This window comes from Pinus tabuliformis, chromosome 5_2 (assembly GCF_031772625.1).
Source record: "Pinus tabuliformis cultivar Carrire ecotype Pingquan chromosome 5_2, CPIR1, whole genome shotgun sequence".
Classification (NCBI taxonomy): Eukaryota; Viridiplantae; Streptophyta; class Pinopsida; order Pinales; family Pinaceae; genus Pinus; species Pinus tabuliformis.
In genome coordinates, this window is record NC_142306.1 from 351267035 (window position 1) to 351293594 (window position 26560).

A 26560-nucleotide genomic window follows, 5' to 3' on the forward strand; every position below is an offset into this window, starting at 1 on the left:
CAATATAAGCTTTAACACACCAAACATAACCATGTATAGATTGATTGATATCTGACAACGAGCATTTTTCCCTTGTTCATGAAAGCATGTTGTCTTTTTTATTGCTCTATTACAAGAACAATAGTTAGACTTCACTACATATCAAAATAATCTCCAGCCTAACCAAAACATACCCTAAAACTATTTGAGCACATGCAGGGTGCTGCTAGGTTACAATTGATGCTTACATCGTGTTGATCACTCCTATAATTGTGTAAGCAATTAGACAGTCATAAAGATTTGAATATTGAGCCCAAGCAGATAGGGAGATCTTGTAGCCACCTAGTGCAAAAATCAATATATCATAATTTTTCTTGTGAAAAAAGACCTTAGTATGAATGTAAAGCAAAAAAGTTCAAAAAGGACAAGAGTAAAGCATGTTATTAATGACTTGTTGGTTTACCTAGAAATCACATTCACATCATCTCTGTTTTTGTAGTTTCTGGATTCAGTGACCAGGTGTGACAGCTTGTAACATTCTGTAAGTAGAACAACAATATAATACGCAACATATGAGAAATCCAGGAGAATGGGTTATTTGCAAAAGCACATGATAAAAGAAATACCTAGAATAAAAATCACAAAATTATAGGAAAAATAACCTATGACCAAATTAATTGTCATATTGATATTGAAATATTAAAATCTGCAATGCATGGACACTAGTCTCAACTTCAACAATGATTGCATTACTAACTGCGTCATGATTATCTGGGTGCATAATACTAGCATATTGAACACATCAAATGTCAGATCAGTGAACTCAAAGTGCATTTGATAAAACTTCCCAAGAATATTAAATAATAGATAAGAGGTGCCTAAAAAATGCATACCTCTTTATTCATAAATTTATGCTTTTCTGTTCACTCAGTCACTCCATCATTTGAAGTGTGGTCCACGTGTTTTGCATCATCATTGAGCTCAGTTCATTGATTAATTGATAATATTGGAGTAGGAAGAACAAGTGGCTGAAGAGAAATTCTTGGCACATTCTTTGTTACACTCCGTAACTTTGTTTTGAAATTCTCATTTGACATATGTTTGTTTATTCTTGCATTCATAGAAATAACAGTTTCTCCCTCAAATTCAGGGCTAAATGAAATTGAATTAACATTGGACATAGTTCTACTATGCTTAATAGATGAAGGGATAAAATCACTTGGCTCAACGATTCAAGAGGTTTGCAATATTTCTGAAGTAGGTGAGTCCAAAGATAGAAGTTTATTGATATTTGTATCAATGATAATCATTCGTTATTGTTTTTTTTTTACGAAGTTCATCTTAGTATTACTTGAGAGTGGTAGGATACATTGTTTGGGATGATATGGCTGGCCTGCCCATGGGGAAACCAGACCAGGCATACATCCATATTGTCTTTAAATTATACACAACCAGCCTAAGAAATCCATCCAACATGAAGAAAATTCTGGTCCCACCTTCCATTCTTTGATCTTTAATGTAGCACATTCCAGATTCTGAATTGGTACTAATGTTAAACTAACAATATAGGCTTTCACAACCCTTACTATTTAACAACTCAACAATTGGAAGAGAACGTGAGAGCTCTCAAATCCTCCAACGGGTGGTGAGGTTCAATTTCTGCATCAGGCCTCTTGGGGAGGTATGATCTTTCCCTTGACATTGGCGGAAAATCATTAGCTATGATTGCATCACACACTGCCCTTAGCGGATTTGAGATGTTCCTTGACCATTGAGTTCCCCATAAATGTTTATTCAAAGTCAATCCTCTATTTTCTAGAAAATCTACCAACTTATTCCCTTCACACTTAATATGCAGCAGAAGAGTTCCCTCTATTTGCATTAGTGCCTTGACCACTTGCTCCATCCTGCATTCAAGCCTCCAACTATTGACAATATTTTGAAGAGGAGTGTCCGATTGAATTTTTTTTAGGATTGTGATGATGAGCTCTGAGTCCCTCTCAATTACGAGCTGGTGGAAGTGAAGTTGCTTGGCTAATTTTAAACCTTGTTCTAATCCCCAAAGCTCCACTGTGTTGTTTGTTGTAACTCCTAATTTTCCCATACATATATGCAAAATGGCTCCTTTCTCGTTCCTAAAGGCACCTCCATAGCTAGTCAGGCCCGAGTTGCCCTTAGAAGCTCCATCAAAATTCAATTTAAAAAAACCAAATGGAGATGGGAACCATTAAACAAGACTTGTCTTCCTTACCTGAGCTTGTTTTTTAGTTTTCCTTGTCTCTGAAGCCTTCAACCCAAGGTCGTATAAGATGAATTTTTCAAACTCAACACACTCTCAATCCTTGGAATCCTAGAGGGTAAGATCAATCGTTTCATTCAACATCTATAGATTTTGATCCCAAACTACTCCTGGCCCTCTGGAGTAGTCCTTGAAGATCATGTAGTTCCTTTCCTTCCAAAGGGACCAAAGGATCAAACCCGACAACAGAGCCCATGCCCTGTTTAAAATAGGAGTGGAGTATGAAGGCACTAGCCAATTGACTAGAAGCTCCTTAATTCTAGCTCAACCTTGAGGAGGAATGTCAAAATCACTGTGCAGATTCATCTAGATTTCTTTTGTGTAATCACACTCAAGAAAGAGATTATCATAATTCTCCTCTTTCAAGAAGCAAAGATGGAAAATCGAGGGTCCTATGAATCCTCACTTCTGCAGCCTATCCCAGGTGAGAATTTTTTGTTTGAGCAGCAGCCAAAGGAATAGAGAAATATTTTGCCAATGTTTGAGTTTCCACAAGTGCATCCATTGATAATTGGCCTCTAGGAGAAGATTTTTGATTAACAGTTAGCTTGCTTCCTTAATGTTGAAGTTACCTAAAGTTTGATATCCCCACCTAAGCACATCATTTCCCTCATGTAGCTCAATGTTTCGATTGGCTAAATTCTATGAGATCAACTTATAAGCCTCTGTGAGGTCCGGAGAGAGGAAGGGGGTGAAATCACTCCATTTTTTCCACCAATGGAAGGGTCATGCTTGGTCCAATAATCGCAAAGCACTAGAGCTCCCCTGCTGGTGAGATTATCTTTTAGAGACTTTAGCTGGGCAAGAGAAGAGACTTTTGGCCACTAGTTCCAGGAATCCTCCCAAAATAGAGTATATTTTCAATTGTGTTCCTCCCAGAAGTTGTGTTCCTATACCAAAGTTATGTTGTGACATGTTGATTTCTAGATGTGCGAGCTTGGAAATATATTGGAGAATCTAACTAATTTATTAGCAGTGATTCCAAGAGAACACTTGTTATACCAATGTTGCCCCCATTGAGAAGTGGGGCCTTTAATCCATCTCCACCAAACTTTGGCAGAGAGTGCCTAAATCGTAATTTGTGGATCTCTAAGGCCCAAGCCTCCATAGTGTTTGGGCAAACATAGATTATCCCAAGCCACTAAGGCCAATTTTTTCCCCTGCTGGGTCCTCCCCATAGGAATGAACATTGGATGTTGTGGAGTTTAATGAAAAATACCTTTGGAGCAGCCAAAGTGGAGAGGAAATAAGATGGCATGGATTGCAAAACTGACTTCAGAAGAGTCAGCCTACCAGCCAAATTGAGAGCCCTGAAGGTCCAACATGAGAGTTTTGATTCAAATTTTAGGATAAGGTTTTCCCATATCGAAATTCTCAGGGGGTTGGAAGTTAAAGGAGCCCCCTGATAAGTAGAAGGAAGGGCACATATTTTGAAGCCCATAAGGAGGGAAATATGGGTTTGCACTGCTAGTGGGGTATTGAAAAAGAATGTTTTGGATTTGGTTCCATTGATAGAGGTACCAGAGGCTAAAGAGAAGAGATCCAAAATCTTTTTGAATTCTAGCGCTTCTTTAAGGGAGGGTTTTCCCATTAGCATTGTGTCATCCACAAATTGTTGATGGGTAGAACGCACTACATCAAAACCTAGAGGGAGACCACGAAGTTTACCAAAGGCTAAGGCTTGGTTGAGAGACATACCTAGCCCTTCTACAACTAAAAGGAAGATATAAGGAGAGATAGGATCCCTTTAGTGGGTGAGAATGTGGGGGAGGGAGCACCATTTATAAGGAAAGAGAAGAAGACCTTGGTTATTGGAGACATGACCTAGTGGATCCAAAACTCATTAAATCCAAAAGCAAAGAGAATATGATAGATAAATTGCAAACTGATTTTTTCGACATGTCAAGCTTAATTAACATACCTAATATTTTCGTGGCCTTTAGAGTTTGGAGATGCTCTTGAACCATAATTAAGTTGTCTAAGATCTGATGCCCCTCCACATATCCATTCTTCTCTCGGGATATGATGGTAGGCAAGACCAACTTCAGCCTATTTGCAATAGTTTTAGAAACGATTTCATAGATTACATTACATGGAGAAATTTATCTATAATCTACTGGAGAGGCTACTTTCTGAGATTTAGGCATAAGAGAGATGAAGGTGGCATCGAATGTCGAGAGGAAAGAAGATGTATAGCGAGATTTTTCCATAACTTGCTAGATATCGTACCCCAAGATGTGCCAGCAAGCCTGATAGAATTCAATTTTTAAGCCATTAGGGTTGGATGCATTGTGTTTTTGCATGCTCATAACAATATCTTTTACTTCCCTGAAGGACACTTCGTGAGATAAGAGTGTGTTCTGCTCTTTCGACGCCAATTTGGGGATATGTCGAGTAATTTGATTAATTTCAACTCTTATGTCATTAACATGTTTCGTACGCAAAGTTTGGAAGTGATTGTGCATCGCTGCTAAGATTTCATCCTACTCTTCTAATATTTTTTTGAGGCTCATCTTGAATGAAATGGATCTTATTTTGTTGCCTATATTGTATCATAGATCTATGGAAGGATTTTTTTTTATTTTTTTCACCTTCTTAGCCATTTTATTCTAGCTTTTTGCTTATACAGAATTTCCTCCTGTTGTAGCCTTTCCCCATGTTGTTGTGCAAATTCCTTTTCCTTTTATTTAAGCTCTTATGTTCCTCCCTCTACTATCATTCTTTGTTGCACCTGTTCCATGTCATTCTCAATATTACTTTTTGCTTCTTGAATGTTCCCAAAGTCTGTAATGTTCCATGCTTTCAATTTTTTCTTGATGGCTTTTAGCCTTTGTTGAAAGCGGAACATTATTCCTCCTTGCATGGCTAGTGATTCCAACCACCATTTTTCCATGTTTGAAGTAAATTCTTGATGCTAATGCTAGAACACTTCAAACCTGAAAGGTTTGTTGGGGGGAGTGTTGGATCATTTTAGCATAAGTCTGATGGGCTAGTGGTTAGAGTCGTGGCTAGGCAGAATGATTTCTTTTGCACGCAAGTTTGTCAAATATAGGGATTATGATGCCAAGAAGAGGTCTAATCTGCAGGCCACTTTATTTTCCCCTCCCCTTCAATTGTTCCAGGTATGGGAGCCATTTGGGGTATGGATATCACCAACTTGTGATCCTCTATGAAGGAGTTGAACTGAGTGGCTTTTTCATCTAGTCTTCTAGCAGCTCCCTTTTTTTTTCAGTGAGAGACCTAATCATGTTGAAGTCACCTCCGAGGATCCACTTTTCTTCTCTTATTTTCTGGGCCAAAGATTACAAGTTGGCCAACATATGCCTCTTATCTTGAGGTGCATTGGGGCCATATATATTTGAGATGTATACCGCTTAGGAGGAGCCCACGGGCTTAAAAAGAGCAGTAAGAATTCAGGGGAATGAAAACGAGTCCTTCAAAACCACTGTGGATGGATTCCAATGGATGGCCATCCCACCCAACACCCCCAATGCATAATGACTTAAGAGTTCACTGTTCTTCCAAAATTAGGACACTATATTCTTCGGTGTTTCACAGTTACATTTATTTTCCTACAGTAACATGATATCTGACTTTTCTTGTTGTAGTTTATTTCTAAGGAGCTTGCTTTTGATTTTTCCATTGACACCTCGAACATTCCAAGAAATGATCTTCATCATTTGGGGGTGGGGTAAAAATGTGTATAAACCTCCCTGTATTAACAAGATATTTCCCCAGGTCTTGAAGATGTTGCCCATTTTATTTTCTGCCTTTTTTGCTTAAATCTTTTGGAACTACTACTTGATCCTGAGGATCATTTCGTTTTATTCCTTGTGAGGAACTCATTGTGTTGAGAGAGGAATCATTACCTTGATTGTTGACTCAGTTTAGTAGGGGATCTTGATGTCTCATGTATTCCCTTACTACTAGTTTCACTTGATCCTTCGGGAGAGAGTCTGGGTCCTCGGATTTCCAATCTTCTGCTATCTGTTGAAAGTTTACTTCAAGCAACTCCAGATCCAAGATATCCTTTTCCTCCATTGGGTTTGGGGCTTCTAAATCTTTCATTGAGGTATCATCCCCAACCTTGTGTTTGTGTTCTGTGATTGTATTTCCTTTCTCATTAGTAGTTTCCCCCTTGGTTGCATCGTGTTTAGACTAATTCTCCTCCTCTATTGGGGCTTAAGGGTTGTCCTCTGGGAGATTCTGGAGAGTTCCAAATTGGTTCCGCTCTTGTTGTTCTTTTTCCTTGTTATTTCCTCCCATTCTTTGTACTATTATTTTCCTATTATTAACTGGATTAAACCCTTCTAAGGTTGTCGCTTGATCTGGGTGAAATTTTGCTTGTTTCTTCTGTTGTTCTAGGATGACCAGACAAACGTTGTATAGGTGGCCATGTTCATGGCATTGTCTACATCAGAAAGGTACTTGTTCGTAATCGATGGTCTGTTCCTAGATGATGTCCTCACAACTCAGTAGGATGCTTGCAGACAGAGGCTTAGTGAGATCCATGTAAACACAAAGACGTGTATACGAAGTGTAGCGACCTACCTTAATGGTTTCTAACAACATTATATGATCTCCTAATTTATTTCCAATACGAGCTATAATCTGTGGATCCCAGTACTCTTGTGGAAGCGAATATAAGCGAATCCACTCTAGAAGGGTTGAGAATTATTCTTTCTCAGGGTTAAATCTAGGCATCCATGGTTTCAAGAAAAGACTTGCTACATTCATGAAGTAAGGGCCTCCTTCAAACATTGCATATATGTCCTTTATATCATTGAAAATTACTGTAAAAAACCCTTTTGGCCCAAGCTTGAGCTCTAGATCTCCCTTTAAGAGTCATTTTTTCCTTATCCAGTTTATTAGAACCCTTTCTAAAGACAATGGCCCTACAACTTTTCCTATCAGGGTGTATTCCTTCAAGTGCTCAACCGTAGCACCAAGCTTTTCTGTCAAGATTTCCAGAAGGTGTTTAACCTTAGTTGATGGCCTACACATCCCATTTGACCCCTCAGTCTGTTTTCCATTCTTGTTAGCTTGGGCTTGATCATCGACCCCCTTATGTGCTGCATCCAGGGAAGAAGAGTTGGTGGAAGGTTCCTTTGCTAAGTTGTCTGGTTGTGGGCCTGAACTACGGGCTGAGAGGGGAGGAGGTTTCTCGGCTACTATGTTGCGAAAGGAGGGGTCGTTGCCCCCCTAGGGTTGGCCATACCAATCTCCAAAGCTCTATAGCATAGTTTAGGTTGTCGCGGTTGCAGGGCCAATCTTCAACCTCTACACTTTTAAGATTTTTTTTTAATCATTGGTTATTGTTACAGCTAAGGCATAGAGCCTAAAGTGACATGTGATAACGAAAATAAGCATTCATGTCACCAATGATTCAGAGATTATTTTACAAAATTATGAATGTCTTTTTTACAATATATCTGGAGTATTAAATTACATATGTTAAATAATAAATACACAAAATTCCTAAGAGAATATTGTTACGAAAAATGTTATCTTAGTGAAAGAGTAAAATCTATCATAATGTCCAAGTAAAAGTGATTATATAGGTCTATGAAAAAATTATCATAACAGTTCAAAGTTCAAAATAACTAATATATTTATTATTCATAGCAATGACATTGTGCTATAAAAAATGGATGATTGATTGCAAATAGTACATATATCCTTCACCATTCACTAAATATTCATTATCACAGGCCAAAGATTCAAAACTATTAACATATGCTATGATTAATAAGAATCGAAATAGCTTGCAAAGAAAAAACAAGTGGTTGCAGAAACCACGCAGACTCATTACCATTCATGGCTGGGGAAAAAGAGCCAAGAAATTATTCGGTACCATAGTTATAACACTTAGCATTAGAAGAACCACAATCTCCTTAGATTATAGTTAGATTTGCAATTTTTTGCAAGTTGATATGCATTATAAGAGGAAACAAAAAAATTAGAAAACATAAATGAGATGCACCTTTTGTTAATTCATCATATCATAAATTTGCAATTATATATAACTGCAATTGAATGCTATATAGCAAGATGGATGATGTAGGTGTAAAAACAGTGTTCGAGAAGGATACCTGCAAGATGGTTCGCGGAGCATTGGTATTGATGCGGGGAGTTCGGATTGGAACTCTGTACAAGCTGCAAGGTAGCACTGTTGTTGATGGGTGCAACAGTTCTGTGGTTCCTGAAAGTGAAGAAGAAAATCTAGTGGTCTCTGGAGAAAAGGCCATGTTCTGGCATCAAAGGCTTGGACATATTGGAGAGAAGGGCCTTCGAATACTTCATGGTAAAGGTATGGTAGAGGTATGAGTAATAGCTCTTTGGATTTTGATTTCTGTGAAAATTGTGTATACAGGAAGCAGAATCAGGTGAGTTTCCCCTCTGGTGGTAAGAGGACGAAACATATATTAGAGCTTGTGCACAGTGATGTGTTTGGACCTATGAAGGTTCCATCATTGGGTAAGTCTATGTACTATGTATCATTTATAGATGACTTCTCAAGGAATACATGGATATATTTCCTTAAGAAGAAATCTGAAGTCTTTGACAGTTTTAAAGAATTTAAGGCTCTGGTGGAAAACTAGACAGAGAAGAAGATAAAGGTGCTGAGGACAGATAACGATGGAGAGTTTTGCAGTAAGGAATTTGAAGAATTTTGTAAGAAGTGTGGTATATCACGGCAGAAGACTACTCCATATACACCTCAGTAAAATGGAGTTGCAGAAAGAATGAACAAGACGTTGATGGAAAGGGCAAGAAGCATGCTCAGTGGTGCAAGGTTAGGACAGGAATTCTGGGCAGAGGCGGTGGATACTGCATGTTACCTGGTCAACAGGTCACCTTCATCAGCGTTGGAGGATAAGACTCCACAAGAGGTATGGACTGGTAAGAAACCCTCTCTTTCACATCTGATGGTATTTGGGTGTGATGCATATGTACACGTTCTGAAGGAGAAAAGAACAAAGTTGGATAGTAAATCTAAAAAGTGCATATTTATTGGGTATAAGGATGGTTTAAAGGGTTATAAGCTTTGGAACCCATTAACAAGGAAGGTTATGTACAGCCGAGATGTGGTGTTCAGAGAGGTGCAAGATGTTATTAAACATGAAGTCCAACCAAAGGAACCTGAGAAGATAGAGTTTGAGCTAAAGGAGGAAGAATGAAACTCTACAGCAGAGGAGGAATCAGAAGATGAAGAGCCACAAACTTTGGTTGTGAGAAGATCAGTTCGAGAAAGAAGGCAGCCAGAAAGGTATAGTCCATCCGCTTTCTGTTCAAATTTTGCTTTGTCTGTTACTGATGATGATCCCAGAACTGTGAATGAAGTAGTGGATTCAGAGGATGGAAAACTCTGGAAAGAGGCCATGGTTGATGAAATGGCACCTTTGCACAAAAATGAGGCTTGGGATTTGGTGGAGTTTCCAGCTGGAAGGAAACCCATTGGCAGCAAATGGGTGTTCAAAAAGAAGACAAATGCAGAAAGAAAAGTGGAGAAATACAAAGCTCGGTTGGTAGCAAAAGGTTATTCCCAGGTGCTGGGAATTGATTTTGGTGATATTTTTTCTCCTATTGCCAAGGTAACTTCTATTAGATTACTTTTATCTGTTGCTGCTGCTTTTGATTTTGAAGTAGAACAGATGGATGTGAAGATAGCATTTCTTCACAAGGATCTGGAAGAGGAAATCTACATGAAGCAACCTGAAGGCTTTGCGGTGAAGGGTAAGAAAGAACTGGTATGTAAGTTAAAGAAGTCTCTATATGGGTTAAAACAATCACCAAGGATGTGGTATCAGAAATTTGATACATTTATACGGGGACTTGGCTTCACCAGAAGCAAAGTAGATCACTGTGTGTATTTTAAATTAATTGGTGACCGTGTTATTTATCTGGTCTTGTATGTGGATGATATGTTGCTGGTTGGAAATGACAAAGAAATTATCCAGGATTTGAAGACCCAATTGTCCTCCAAATTCGACATAAAAGATCTTGGTGCTACAAACTAAATTTTGGGCATGGAAATTAAAAGAGATCATACAAAGAGGAAGCTCTGGTTAAACCAGAGGAAGTATGTCGAGACAATACTGCAGAGGTTTAATATGCAGGATAGTAAACTGGTGAAGGTTCCTATTCCTATAGGTGTGAGGTTATCTGCTGAATAGTGTCCCAAGACACAAGAAGAGGAAGAGGACATGTCCCGTGTTCCATATGCAAGTGCAGTCTGTAGCCTGATGTATGCAATGGTCTGTACTAGACCAGACATTGCACATACAGTGGGAGTATTGAGCAGGTTTATGTCAAACCAGGGAAGGAGCATTGGACAGCAGTGAAGCGGGTTTTCAAGTATTTGCGTGGCACTAGTGATTATGGTTTGTGCTACCAAGGAAGACCAGGATTGGACAGAGTGTTGGATATTCATGGCTTTGTTGATGCAGACTGGGCTGGAGATCTGGATCAGAGAATATCTACAAGTGGGTATGTGTTTAACCTATTTGGAGGTGCAGTCAGTTGGATGAGTAAGAAACAATCTGTAATGGCACTATCAACTACAAAGGCAGAATACATGGCATCCACTCATGCAAGCAAGGAAACAGTTTGGTTGCAGAGATTGTGTTCAAGTATGGGGTTAGTACAGGAAGCTATAAGGATAGACTGTGACAGCCAAAGTGAAATTTTCTTGGCAAAGAACCCTGCATATCATTCAAAGACAAAGCACATTAATGTTTAGTATCACTTTGTGAGGGATATGATAGAAGAAAAAAAGGTGTTGTTGGTAAAGGTAGACACTTTGAAGAATACTACAGATGCATTGACAAAATTTGTGAACTCTGAGAAGTTCTCTTGGTGTAGAGAAACAACGGGCATTTCAGGGCTGGGAAAATGACCAAGCTCTCTTATGGCCCCCTGTGGAAAGAAAACAACAAGTGGGAGAATGTTGGGTTATGTTATATTCTTTCCGCATAGTTAACAGGGGGTTTGAAAGGCCACTATAACCCCACTTTATGGGATCCGGGGCAGCGCCCCGAAAAATTTTGGTTTTGGACCCTATGTTAGGTTGGGTGGACCCACCTATGGTTTTGTGCATGATTTTTGCACATGTTTTTTGGACGCGATGGTTTTCGGTCCATGGTATTGGATGCTTTGGCATGTATAAATATGTATTGTAACATTGAAAGGAACATAATGAAAAATCAAGCTAGTAGTCTCGGTTTTAGGATCCAGGGGAAAATCTTTGTGTATATTTGTTTTATATCTTCTGCTCTCGCATTGTTTATTTTCTGTGTTTTAGAATTCGTATGCAAGTAATTTCTGTATGGGGTTAAAACCTACAATTACTTCAAACTCAGTGTGCATTTTCACCCCTGCCACATCAACCTCTACATTTTCCAATCTCCCGATAGGAGATATACAATATTGATTCGCCATTCTTAATTGAATTGGCGAGTACTTCAGTTGTGGCTTTCCCATTGCCTCCCCGGTCTTCCGTGGTAGGATTTTTACATCCGACCCTAAATCTAGCTTGGTGTCCCTTATCTGGAATCCTGTCACATGTGCATTGATTCAGAACTCCTTTCCACTTCTTTTCTTATTCCGCTTCACTCTCCTGGAGGCTTTCTCTAGCCAAGTTTCACATGGTTGTTCTGCTTCCTCTTTTTCCACGGATACCGCGGCCTTTAATCTTTCCGCAATTCCTTTAGCATGGCCTCATCTTCAACAATTTTCAAGAATAACTTAAGCCATTCCCCAATGGGCTGGGTAGGAGCGGGCCCATGGACTTGCGGTCTTCAGGTGTCCCTATCTTTAGTCATTCCCTCAAACAATTTGGTTGCTTCTTGATAATATTTCTTTTGGCATTCGGGCTGATATGCTCTTCGTGGTGATGCTGCTTTAACGATCACGGGGGTTCCTCGGCATGGCGATCCTCCCTTGTCTTCTTCCCTCCTTGGGTGACTATATTAATATTTGTCGCGGGGAAACCCTTGTCAGTCTGAGGCTCAGCATTCACCAGGTTGGCCCCTCGCTGTCTGGTTCTCTCTTCCCATTTTGCAATAAGCTCTGGGCAGTCCTCCGTCGCATGGGTGTTAACTCTGCACTGTGAACACCATGGTCTTCTCGGGAGCGGGCATTCCCTTGTGACATGTCCCTCTTGATCGCAATTGTAGCACCTTAAGGGTCCTCTACCTCTCGTTCTTCCTCCGTGTCCATTTCCTCCTCGCCCCCCTCAACTCGCTTCATTGACCCTGAACGTGGATCTATCTAGTCTTTCTGCTAGAGCATCCAGTGCTCAGCACTGATCGGTGTGATGAGTGGTCAATGCGCAGAACTTGTAGTAGTTGTTATTGGGGACATTAGAATACTTTTGCAGAATTGGACACATCCGCGGTAGGTGTCCATATGTTCTACAAATCTCACAGAAGTCTGCATTATTCCTTCCTGGGAAGGGTCCTTGCGCTCCAATTGCCGCAACTCCTGCGGTGGGAGGGGTTCTTGACGACCCCGCCACCCCCCCTATTTGGTTAAGACCCCGCAATCGTGGGCACTCCGTCGCAACATGCCCTTCCACCAAGCAATGGGTGCACCAAACATTGGGCCTAGCTGGTCATACAGGCTGGAGATCTCTCAGCTTCTCGGTCAGGTTTGCAATTTGGCTTTGCAAGCCCGTGATCGCCGGATCTTGCAGACTCGTGCCTCCCCAGTATTCATGGGGATATCCTGCCATTGCCTCTATCTGAGAGGCTTGCTCTAATGCATCCTGCAGGGTTCCTATATTTTTTTGTGTCAGCGGTGTTTTGGTCAGGGGAAAAAGTGCCTTGGTGAACCAATCCCGCTGGTGGTTCGGGTCTAGGGTGTAACTCAACTTGGAAATGGCATCCTTAAACCTTTGCATGAGCTCCCAAGCCATCTCACCCTCCCTCTGCTTAATTTCCCATAACTCTGATAACCCTTGTTGATCTGTCTGCGGTACCTTGAATTCCTGCACAAATCCCCTCTTAATATCATCTATGGTGGGGTTATGGTTTTGCTCTGCCCACTTTATGAACCAGCGTAGAGCCCGTTCTCTTAGCGTGGTTTGGAATTCCACCGCCCGAACGTTATCCGAAGTTTGACGGGCCCTCTAGATGGCTTCACAGAGGTACCAGTGTTGCTCCACATCCTCGTTCCCCTTTCCTGCAAATTTCGGGTATCTAGTAAATGATCCTGCCATACTGCTCTGAGTATGGGCTAACAACACAAAACCTTTGCTTCCCGACTGTAGGGATCCCTGTAGTCCCAAGTTACTACTATAGTCGGTTCTCATATTACTTCCAATATTGAGACCGGTCCTGTATTTCTCCTGTGCACTGTATACTCACGCTGCTTTGGCTAAGTTAATGATAAATTCTTCTGGTTTGTGATAAAGTACCAGGGGAAGGTCGGGGAAAACGCCACTTATATTTCGGGGTTGGGGCTGTTGAATTTTGATGGATGCTTGTTCCTCGTCGAACAACCTCCTCATCCCATCACCCACATTGTCATTGTCTTCGTGCCAACATGGGTGTTGATCTTGCGATCCTAATTCCGCAACCTTCAAGGAGGATTCCCTATCTATTCCCTATTGCGATTCCACTTCCACAACATCCCGAGACGGTCCTCCGGTTTCCCGTTGTGATCCTATTTCCGCAATCTGTAGGGAACTTCATTCCTCCTCTTCCTGATTCCAACATCCCTTCTTCCCGCATTTGGGTTGCCTAGCACCGTCCTCTCCCTTCGTCTCAACTCAGGGTTTTCCCATCATCACTCCTATTTGGCGGGACCCCCTCCTTCCTTTCCCTAAATCTTGAGCCGCTCTTGCCTGCCATTTGTCTGCTAGCAGTGCCCTCCTCTGTGCTCTAGCATCCCTAGCTCTCTTCAATCCTTCCACATCCATACCCTAGCGACATCCCTATCCCGTTGTAGGTAGCATTTCCCCCTTTAATTCCTTCCCCCAATACTGGGGTTTTACGCTTCCATCCCGGTAGTGGATAAAGGTAGCACTCCTTCTTCTACCAAAAACATATTAATCCATGTCGGGACTTCCCTTATCAACTCCCTCCTTAGCTCAGAGTTGAACACTGCATCTGCCTTTGAGAAAGACTGGTAGCTCTCCGCAGCGAACTCAACCATGTACCCCTCCACCATAGTCTTCACCCAAAAATCAATTGCTCTCGTTCGATCATTATCCAGCTGTTGTAATAACACAAATTCAGACGAAGTCCAACTATGGTAGACTGTCGTCGAGCCACTTGACTGACTCTGCCTCTTCAGCTCCCTCAACCAATTGTATAGGTCCTCAAGGAACTTGCACCAGAAAATTTTGTACTGGTCATCTGAGCTATCAGCGTATAAAATCCCCTCACATACCTTGTCGATTGGTTGATTCCTGCGGGTAGCTCTCTCTACAACAAATTGATCTACTTTATGATTCCACCAGTATCTGATCTCTCTTTTAAATACCCTCGACACCATATTCTAAACCAGTTCTCTTAACTTCGGGTCCCAGCAACGGAACCATTTGTTGACTCGAAAGAGTCATCAAGGAAAAGACCCTGGGTTCAGGCATAGAAGGCCAACAGTGGTCCACTATAGTCTAGGACAGCACTGGCATTTTCACCTCACCCCGAAGGGAAAGGAGTCTCACCCGAAGTGCATTGCGACCAAAAGCGAGAAGGGTTCAGCATGGGGTCGAGAGAATATCAATCGGGCACAAGCGATAACACACATATGCATCCATAGTACATGAAACAAAGATAACATTACCCATAACTCGCACGCATAGATCCATCATAAACAACACAGAAATAATAGCACCCTTGCATCAATCTATGAATCACCATTTACATGTAACACGTAAACTATTTAAAATTTCAATAGGCTCACAATGCATGATGCTCAATACATTAAAAGTCTCAACAACCATCAGCTCTGTTTATATTAACTTAGCATAACAGAATACAACAAAATCCGGCATTTCACCATAAATAATACATAGAATACCCGATTCCGTAGCTCAGGTCAGATCAGCTCCGCAACCTAGTCCCTCGGATCCCAGTTCCCCCTGCTCAGCATCTGCACCTGCGTACCTCTTCTGCAACGAACTCCTTCTTCCTCTGGCAGGTTCAACAACAACCTTCTTCCTTCCTGTTCTTCCCCTTTTATATCCTTCCCAACTGCCTGGACTTCCAGTTCTCACTCGGCTACTTGCTCCCTTGGCTGCTTCTGCACCTTCCCGTCTCCTCGGTTGCCTTTGCCTTCCGCTCACCTTGCCATCACTCCTCTGCATCTGTTCATTCTGCCACCCAACCGTTGCTATCATTGTGTCCTTTCCCGCCCTTCACTCAATCAAAACTGGTCAAAATCATTCAAAATTAGCGAAGGCTCCAAAACAATTTATATTTAATCTTTATAGCAACTCTTACCAATTTAAATTAAAAATTTCTCTTTCTAAAGATGAAGATAAATAAATGTAAAATAAGGCGTGTAATCAAGTTACTTATAGTTGGGGATTTTCTCTATTGGAAGTTCTCCCTTAAAGAGACAAGTGAACCTTTTTCTAGTAATAAAGATATAACATTTTGATGCTATTTTGGTTCTTTATTTGTTATTGTACTAGTTTAAATTTAACTATTTTTAACAATAAATATGAGTTAAATAATACAAATTAAATTATCACAAGATATTCACTAAATTCATGTTTTTCACGTTTCTCCTAATTAATATTACATCATGTTCACAATGATAAAGACATGTCTACTTTAAATACTTTAGTTACAAATACATAATAAATAGATATTTATTTTACATAATCTAAACAGGAAACAAAAATGCATCACCAAGTCTATTTGGAACTCAAACAAATGCTTCTTAATCACCATCACAAATGTGGTGCGCTTCGTATGTTCTGATCGCATCGGTGTTATCATATTTACCCAATGCACCACCTAAATAATATTTAAAAATATAGCTATATATCGATGCATTTGATAACGTGAATGTTTTGTCCTGGTGCGAACATGTTATACGAGCGCAACTGTTGCATAAGTGTGACGCACCACTACAAAAATTTAAGTTTTTGAACCACCAGTGGTTCATCATAGGTATATGTGCATTGTCTATGGTGTGGTTGTGTTTTAAAAAGCACCGAATCTGGTGCATGACTATGTTTCTAGCGCAGCGATAATTTTTTATTTTTATTTTTAATTGAAAGTTATGTTTCCACATTTATAAATACATTTTTCATTTAATTAAAAAAATGTATTTTATGTATGAGGCTGATGTATTTTATATGTCAACCATGTAATAGAGACGTCAGCAGAGGGAGCAACAGCAATTGGAAATACTTAGTGAAATAATGAAAACAAAAACATACAACAATAGTATAAATGATGAAATAACACAAGTACATATCACTCTCCATTGTCTTCCTCTTGATTATCTTCCTCACTGCTTGGCATGATAACATTGTTGTTCTCAAAAACATGTTTTGATCTAGGGTCATGTCTTAATACGAACCACCAATCCCTATCAAACACATCTAGGTAAAAAAAACACTTGGCCCCAGTGTTTAGTGAAAACATAAAGCTCCCTAGCTTCATGCCACATCTTTCTAGAGTTTATAGATATCAACCCACTATCATATACTTCCTTTACATTATTCCAATCAAAGGTGTCACACCACTAGCACCTAAAAATAACACATTGGAATGAATAGAAGTCCACTTGAATGATCTCTTGTATCTTTCCAACGTAACATAATGCCCCTTGCATTAGGTTTTGATCACGGTGGCTAGCACGACTATATTGGTCGAACTCAACTTCCACTCCACAATCATGCGTCATTCATCCATCTCCATGTCAAAATAATGTCCATATGCCCACAGAGGTAGGAACAAATGCACCTATAAAAAAGTTAAAAAATCACAATGTCATGTGTCTAATAACCCAAAAATACTTAATAATATATATATATTCAAAGGTGCAAAATGAAGTTAAAATTGTATAGAAAAAAATTATAATTACCAAGTTGTTGCACCCAATCCCTACAGGGGGGTATTGTTATTGATCACTACTACATGCCAAATATAATATTTGGTGTTTTGGAGGGAATATGGGTTGACGCCATCCATGGCTATGCTAAGTCATAGACTTCGTACTTCATCCTTGAATTTTTCAGGCCATGTATCCTCTATATGCTTCATGGCTATTGAATTTGTTGGGATTCGCATAACTCCTGAATCACTTATGTGTGAGGCATGCCATCCTTGTAACATAGCTAATTCTTTGCAACGAAAGAGTCTTTGAATCCTTTGGATTATAGGCATGTGCCTCAATATCTTATGAGGAGGACCATGTGATTTACCCTTCTTTTTTTTAATTACAGTACCTTTCATGCCCACATTTTAGACATATCTCTTTGTCTGCATATTCTCCTCTATATAGAATACAATAATTCAGACATGCATGATATGATATGTACTCAACACCCAACATTTTCAACAATTGTTTTGCCTCTTTGCAGCTACCTGGAAATACATTATCACTCGAAAGTGTTGGAAATAATACTGAGAGGGGGGGTGAATCAGTATTATCAGATCAATCAAACTTTTTCAATTTCATGCTCAGAAACATATACGCTACTTCAATTAAGTGAACCCGCGTGTACACGCTACTGTGTCTAATGAAACTCGCGTATATCCAGAGATCTTATAATTCAGTTAGCTTAATCTTCAGTAAATGCATCAGATCATTATTAAGCATATTAACAGTAAACAGGTGCAGAATAACAGAACAGAACATCACACAAGAGCCACACACATAAACACCATGCTATAAGGTGGAAACCCAATGTGGGTGAAAACCACCTGCTGCAATTCGTCTCTTTCTCTTTAATAAGAAACTTCTTTTACAATGTACTGGTGCAGTCCTTTACCAGTACGCAGGCTACAACCTGCAGAGGGCTACAACCCTCTCTCGTTTTCCAACTACTTCTGGAAGGGAGTTACAACCCCCTCAGCTCTTGTACTAGCTGATCCATTTACTAGTACGTAGGTGCTGACCCTACAACCTTCAGGGACCACGTTTCATCATTGTAGAACAACCTGCATCATCAATCTCTGAATCACCCAATTCTGAATCACTGTAACCCTGTCAACAACAACCAGACAACATAACAACAACCAGATCCAACTTCATCTTCAAATATCATACTTCACATTGTATACGCTACTTGGATGAACCCAACCTGCGTGTATACGCTCTTTTACCAAAACCAACCCGCGTACAGATCTGCAAATTCTAACTTATAACTCTGCAGCTATATCAGACATCAAAACATACCCAGATCATAATAATAAACATGCGTCAGTAGATCTGATCTATCCACAGTCAAAACCATATGAAGATAATCATTCCAAGCCTTGAGATCTCGTTCCATCATTCATCATCCTCCACATGAGTGAAACCTTGGTTCAGATCACCAACCCATAACCAGCACTTGGATCTCACACTTCCTCAGATCTTCGTTACTCCCACTTGCTCCTTGCTTACATTCATTTGCCTAATGATCTTCTCCTTATATAGCCTTAGGCCCTTTACAATACCACGGTCCAAAACCATAGTAACACAATACCATCAACTTCAAAACTAGGGATCAACACGTCCGTCGAGACGCCATGGTCCAAAACCATAGGCACAACTTCCAAGGACTAACCGCCATGGACCAAAGGTACGTTTTCACATACACGCGCTTTTACTGAAGCCAACCTGCGTGTACACGCGACTTGGGCTTAACGAACCTACGTGTATGAACTGTCTTGGCCTGCTATACTCAGATCTGTCCTCTGATTAAGTTGCCATCACCTGTACCAACCTCTGAGTACTTGTACCAACCTCTGAGTGAGTTGCCATCAAGGACAACACTTGAATCATAATGCCAACAGAAAGAACCTTATCTTTGAATATCCTACAGTTGGTGGGGAATATAATTGTAGAATGTCAATATTTAACATTCATGAAATTGACCATTTTTAAATTTGATTGTGTGACAAAATATAAGGAACTTGATCGATCATGCAAGTCAATTACCTAAATATTGTCAAGAAACATGCATTCGACATGACAAACTTTTCTTTCACATTGTACAACAACATTGTTGTCCCGGACAGAGTAAACTTTGACTTGTCTCCAGGTCCAAAGAGAGGGGTGGTGAAGCATATTTCAGGCTTTCAAATATGGTATCAGTGATATGAGCATCATCCCTTAGCTCATCATTCTGGAATGCGTATAACAGCATTGCCACCATGGAATTGTATCCCATAAGTAATCATCCAAACCAACCTCCATTTGATTTCCTCCATTTCCAATTTCTGATGAAGAACTACTATATCTGTATTCATTCCTAATTGGTGAATCTAGACATAGTGGGAATTGAATAAGTGGTTGATTCAGCCATTCTTTGTATGCTTCCTCTCTGATTCTTTCTCTTAATGCATCCTTCTCTGGACTTGACGTTGTAGGGGGGTGCAGCGGAATATCGTAGGTGAGTCACCCATCATCACTAGAATCCTAATTTCAAAAAAAATTGAATGTCATTAGTACAATATCAATGATATTAGTAAGCATGGCAATACAATTTGTTTGTTGAAATTTCAGTATACCAAACAATTATTACCATCGTTGGTCCAGGATTGCGGTTAGAAGATGCCATGTTCCAGTTGGTAGGGTGAAGAGGTTGTCCATTTTCATCTACCAACTACTTGTGATATGATGCTCCTTATAAGAGCTTCCAACGTTTTTGAAAATAATATGGAGTAATTTTTTCTGCATTTGAACTCGATTCTGAATCTGGATCCTGCAAATAATTTGCATACATTTTTATTCAAATTGACATGGATTAAAATAAATTATTCAATTAGATAATCAAAATATAAATAAAATCTTAACTTACTCGAGATGGAAAGGGAGAATTCCGCAAAGGACTTTGATCACCACTATGGAATGAGCTGGAATTTGAAGAATTAACCATTTGATATTATTGAGATTTTGTCCCTGTCTTTGAGAAAAATTAGAAATCAAATTTTGTGTGAATATCTAAAATTAATCACGAGAACCACATAACTACAATCTAAATTTCAATATAGTTTTGAAAGCATTTTTCAAGAACAAGGCGACTTTAAGCGGAAAATGTATACTATGAACTATTGTAATTCATGTGGATGCGTCCTAAAGGATAATTTGATATTAATATGCAATTTTATGTGAAAATAAAATTTCAGATAGCTTTTAAAACCCACTGATGCGCAAATCAGAATAAACCATGCTGGTATGTTTAAACAATAAGAGCATCGGGGCATTTAAATAATACCCGCACCAGTTTTGGCATTCCAAAAAAAATAAAAATAAAATAAGTTATCATATCAATGCTCTTTCACATCAAAACGCAAGGGTATGTTTAAATAAAAACAACACCAATACGCAATTGTCTCCCGACTTTAGAAAATAAATATGAATTCAACCATCTCGGTGCTCTTTTAAATATAGACCGCATCGTTGTGTTTAAAAAAAAAAAAAATCGCACCGTTTTGTGATTTCGAAAATGAAAAAAAAAAATGAATCATGTCGATGCATTGAAAGAATGGCGCCTCAAAAATGTCAGTGCGTTTTTTATATAAACGTAACGGTGCCCTTGACTATCGAATGCACCAATGTGAAGAGAAATTGAATAAAAAAACACGATTTTTTTTCTTTTTTTTTTTAATTCAAAAAAGAGCGACAATTGATTTTTCGCAATCTAATTTCATAAAGCCTTTTAAATAGTAAAAAGTTATTCACCATTTCATTATTTTACCCAAATTTTCAAGGGAGCTATTTGCAAGAGAGATATAAATAGGAGCACTATGCAGCAGCGACAGAATACTTTGGAGTAGTAGACTATTCAAAAGATTAGCAACTAAAGGTATAGTGAATTACTCAAAAACCTGCATAGTAAGTTTTAAAGTTTATTGGTTATTTTACTAATAAAAAATTTGCAATTTCTATTAGGGTTTAATTAAAAGAGAAGGTCATATCAGAGCTGCAAATATTTTGCATCCACTGAAAGATCAGAAGTTGAAATGTATGGTGATTCACTCAAAGCCCTGGATAATAAGAATCTTAAATTTTACTGTTAAAATATTTTACATTTTTTGTTATATTTATTCACAATTCAAAAAAGAAAATTAAAAACCTTGTATAATAAAAAATTTACTATAGATTTTTGGCCCGCAAAGGTTTGGTCTTGTGGCCAACGGATGATTTTCTAAGTCGTCTGTGCCGCTGTGCAAGTCACGAATTCGAGTCTCGTCTTAACCGAGGGCCGTTCTTGCGGGCTTGGCGATTCCTCCTAGAGGTTATAGTGGCAGCCGGTGGGATTCAACCCTGTGTAACGCGAGTATGATACCACCGCCGTTGCTGATTCCGCTAGTCAACCAAAAAAAAAAAAAACTTACTATATATTTTACTAGTAAAAAATTTACAATCTCTATTCCTATTTAAATTTTATTAAAATTCAAAAAAAAAAAATCAATACTTACCTTAAACCCTTATTTTTTCCTCGAAAATTTTCACATTAGGGTTTAATTTTCTCTACCACTTCACAGTTAGACTTTTTGAATTTAGGCATTTTAGAATTAATGGGTTTGTGTACTTATTATGTATAGGGTGTTTGACATATAAAGTAGGGGAATCACTTATTGAATTAGATCCAAACATTGTCAGTCATCTCCATTTTTTTAAACACGGCTATATGTTAGACGGTGCATCATCTATAACATAATGCACCAGTGTGGCCTGAGTTATACAATGCACTGGTAAATTATAACACTTTCGATTATGTCTAGTGTGTTCATTGTTGCTCCCATGTAATATAATGCATCGACGCGCATGTTCCTAATAGCGCCGTTAAATGATTGTGGTGCGTTGAACCTTACAAATCGCATCATCAGCCCTCTCTGATTTTTAAAAAACAACTATACAGAGGCTACCTGAGTACTTCAACACACAAATGTATTATAGCACTTTCGATTCTGTCCAATCTGTTCATCTTTTCTCTCGATGTAATATAACGCATCGACATGCTTGTTCCTAATAGAATCGTTAAATCAGTGTGGCGTGTTTAACCTTACAAATCACACTATCCTAATATAAAATTAATTTTCCATGACAGTGTTGAACAATTAAAAGCCAGGTGTGTTTAATCTTATAAATGCACTGGTGCATTATTGAGATAAATGCACCAGTTACTAGAGCAATTTTTGGCTGAAAATTATTTGCTTTATTTGTACAATATATCTAATGGTTTCTGTATTGAATGGTACAGGTTGTATCTTGATAAAAAATGTCTCAAAATGTCTCAAGTAACAAAAAAATTGATCGACACAATCACAGCACATCAAAAAAATTAGACAAGGCAAGTTCTTTGTAAATTGTTTACAAAATTAATATGTTTGAACTATATGTAAGTTTAACTAATACGTATTAGTTGGTGTGTGTCATGTAGAGCCACAAAATGAACAAGGTCGATAAGATTATTTATAATCTAAGTGCAGAAGAGTGTAAAAGCCTGATAGAAAAATTGGAAAATGTCTAATCAGGTGAATGAAAAAATATTATTCAATATGAGTTTTTTTTCATTAATAATATACTTAATAATATTAGATAATATGTTTCAAACAATCTATTAATTCATATATGTTTAATGTTCTACAGGGAGAAATAACGAAGGAAAATATCAATGTCGTTCTAAGAAAAGAAAATTTATGGAACATGTAAATGACGATGAATTGGTCCTTAGCTCAGTTGGAGTAGTGTTGGAGGTCAATGAAAGGGGGGGGGGGAGGATTTTTACAGAACTATGAGGGATCTAGTGGAATGAACGTATAGACGTACTTTACACTTACAATACAAAAATCAATGCAATGATTCTAAGAACAAAATTATATATAAACTACAGGAAGCGTTTCTAGAGAAATGGTCAATGAGACATGTCAGACTTGTAATAGAAAAAACATACAACAACAACAAAAGAATAATTCAAAAGGTAATATTCCTAATTGTGTAAAATGATTTTCTAGAATTATATGTATATATTACTACAAACAATTAATTTATTAATATTGATTTTGCTATATTTAATTTTCATATATCATTATAAAAATAGTTTATTACTTTTTCCAAGAAGATTATGAAAATCCCAAATGATCAACACGTTGATATACAAAACATGTCAGTAGGAATGTCCAAAAAAGTGTATAAGGAGATGGTCAAATAAATGGACATAATTGCATCACAGGAGGAGCCATCTCAACAACAACGTGCTTCAAATGTATGTAATCATGATTGACTTTGTACATATAAAAAAATAATTTAGCATTAAATATTAATTTTCAAGTATTTTCTTGCAGAAAATAAGACAAGATGGAACTCATTAGCACATAAAAGATGACGATAAGGAAGAAAAGGGTTGATTTTAAAGTTTGTGAGTAATTGTTAATATTTCCTTACAACAACTCAAGGTTTCATTTTTTGTATATTTTAAGTTGTTTTACAACAGCCATCTTTGAATTACTTCAAATAGGTCTTAACATACAAAGAAGAGCCATTGGAAGAATTGATTGGCATTGGGTTGTGAGTATATGTTGGCATATCAAAAATTAATTATGGAATTTGTAAGTATCTATGTTGTTTTACTTCTCTGAGTTTATAATTAATAGAAATAAAAAACCATTTATATTAAATATATGATTATGGGGTATAAAACTTGCAAGAAACAAAGTATGGAACTACGCCAACAGAAGAGTTGTTGAAAGAAGGCATGAGATTTGTTTTTGAAAGAATGTGTATAATTCACGAGTAATTTCTTGTTATGGTACATTGTTTCTTTATTTACATTTATGTATATTATTTATTTCAATTTTCATTATTCTCATCAATGTAGATACACTCATTACACTTTATTTTTATGTTTACAAATGGAACAAGATCAAGAAGATGAAAACAATCGATGAAATTAACAAAACATTCCTTGAAATAACCCAAGTCATGGAAGTAGCTCGAGCATTGATAGCAATTTCAGCGAAAAATAATGATCTGTTTAGATATCAATGCAACCTATTGTATTTTTTGAAATAGTTGTCTATGAAAATCAGACATTTTTTTTAATATAATCCTGGACATAGTGTCCCAATTGAAATACAAGGGGTACCAATAACAATCCCATTTTGTATGAAAAAGAGCCTCTTCTTGATATACAATCAAATACCTTTTAATTTATTCTATTGTGTTTTCCAATGTCGATGTGAAATGTTACACCATTGATTAAATATATGGATGATTAAATATTATAATGAAGAGATGTGAAATCTAGTAATATAACAAATTAATTCAAACATCATATACAAATGCACTAATCAAATATTAATTTATATGAATATTGTTATAAGATATATGTTGATTTCCCAATGAGTAACATATTTTAAAAATTACAATATTTTCACTGTCACAAGTTGACGTCTCCAAAAAAGAGAAAATATCATACAAAAACACCATTGCGTCCATAACATAAAAATGAATCGGTGCTTTAATTTAAATAAAAGCATTATGAAGTCATATTTTAGCATAATGGTTCCTTGTCGAAAAATGACAACATTAGGGCTTTATGTCTTCTAGCACCCGTATTGTTTTTAATTAATGCATCGATGCATTGTAACTCTTAACGCACCAGTGCTTTCATAGGACTAACACCCCACAGTTCTACAAAGTATTATTTCCATTCATAGTGCACTATTAAAATTCATAGCACTAGACCCTTTATATAACAAATGCAATGGTGCGTTTATGTAAACAAGACGTGTTAGTGTTCCATGTTTAAGAGAAATCACCAGAACTGCAATTATTTTTGCATTCCCCCAAAGTCGTTCCTTCATCAAAGAAAGACCGGGGCTTTTTTTATATAAGCACTGACATGGTATACATTTAAAGGTTTGATACTCTTTGAGTTGAACGCACCAAAATTTCTTTGTTGTAAGCACTGAGGTGGTATACATTTCAAGTTTTGGTGCTCTTTCTATTAACTGCCTCGTGCTTTTAATTATGTATGAAGTCTAGTACGTTTCTATAAGTAGCGCACCAGGGTTTCTTGTTCCATAAAGCGCACCGAAAAAAACATCCACTAAAATCTCTAGTCGCCAATATTTTTTCAGTTGTTATGAAGTTTCGTTATAAGCTCCGCTAAAACATTCTTTCCCGTAAACGGACATTTTAGCAGAATTTTTTTGACAATTTTTGTCAATTTTATAACACTAAAAGACTTCGATATAACCTCCACTAGAAGGTCTTTTCCTTGTAGTGTTATATCTAAGAATATGGTGTACTAGCTTTGATGCCTCTTTGTCATTCTTTTGTTGATAGCTGAGGAGGAAATTTTCATGTAGCCAAACAATTAGCAGTAATTGCAAACCAAGGAGCTTTTAATAGATACCACAAAAAGATATTCATCGGGAAAATTATCTACTACAAGAGTATCATTATTATCATTTTACATCCTGGAAAGGAAATCATCAACTGTGTTTTCTTTTCCTAGCTTGTCTAAAATGGTAATATTGAATTTATGTATCAGTAAAATCCACCTATTAATTATGCCATTAGTAATTGGTTTGTTCATAAGATATCTAATAGAAAAATGATATGTGTGAATAAAAGTCTCATACCTAGTGATATAATGTCTAAACTTATTAATGGCATGAACAACTACCAAAAACTCCTTTTTATGACTATAGAATTTAGCTCTGCAGAAATAAAAATTTTACTTGTATAATATATAGAATAAGGAGTTAAATATTTTTATACCAATACATCTCCTAGGGTTTGTTACACATCATTTGGTTGCATTAGGCAAATGACCATCGGTTTGGATCTCTCGCTATCCACAGATGTGTTCCAAAGCATTCCTCTACAAAGTTTGAATCTAAATCATCCCAAAGAAAGTGGAATTATGGGATCCCATGGTAAAAAACCTTGATTTTGGCTACCTACACAGTTCTCTAGTTAATTTTTGTGCATACATAGAGAAGACAATTAATACTTGTGCATAAGTATGCATTATCTTCCACTATGATCTGTGAACATGACTTAAAGTATGTAAAAATAAAAAGTAATGTCTAGAAGCATTGTTGGTAGCATCTATCCCAACCAACAATATTTGAATGGGTGCTTATT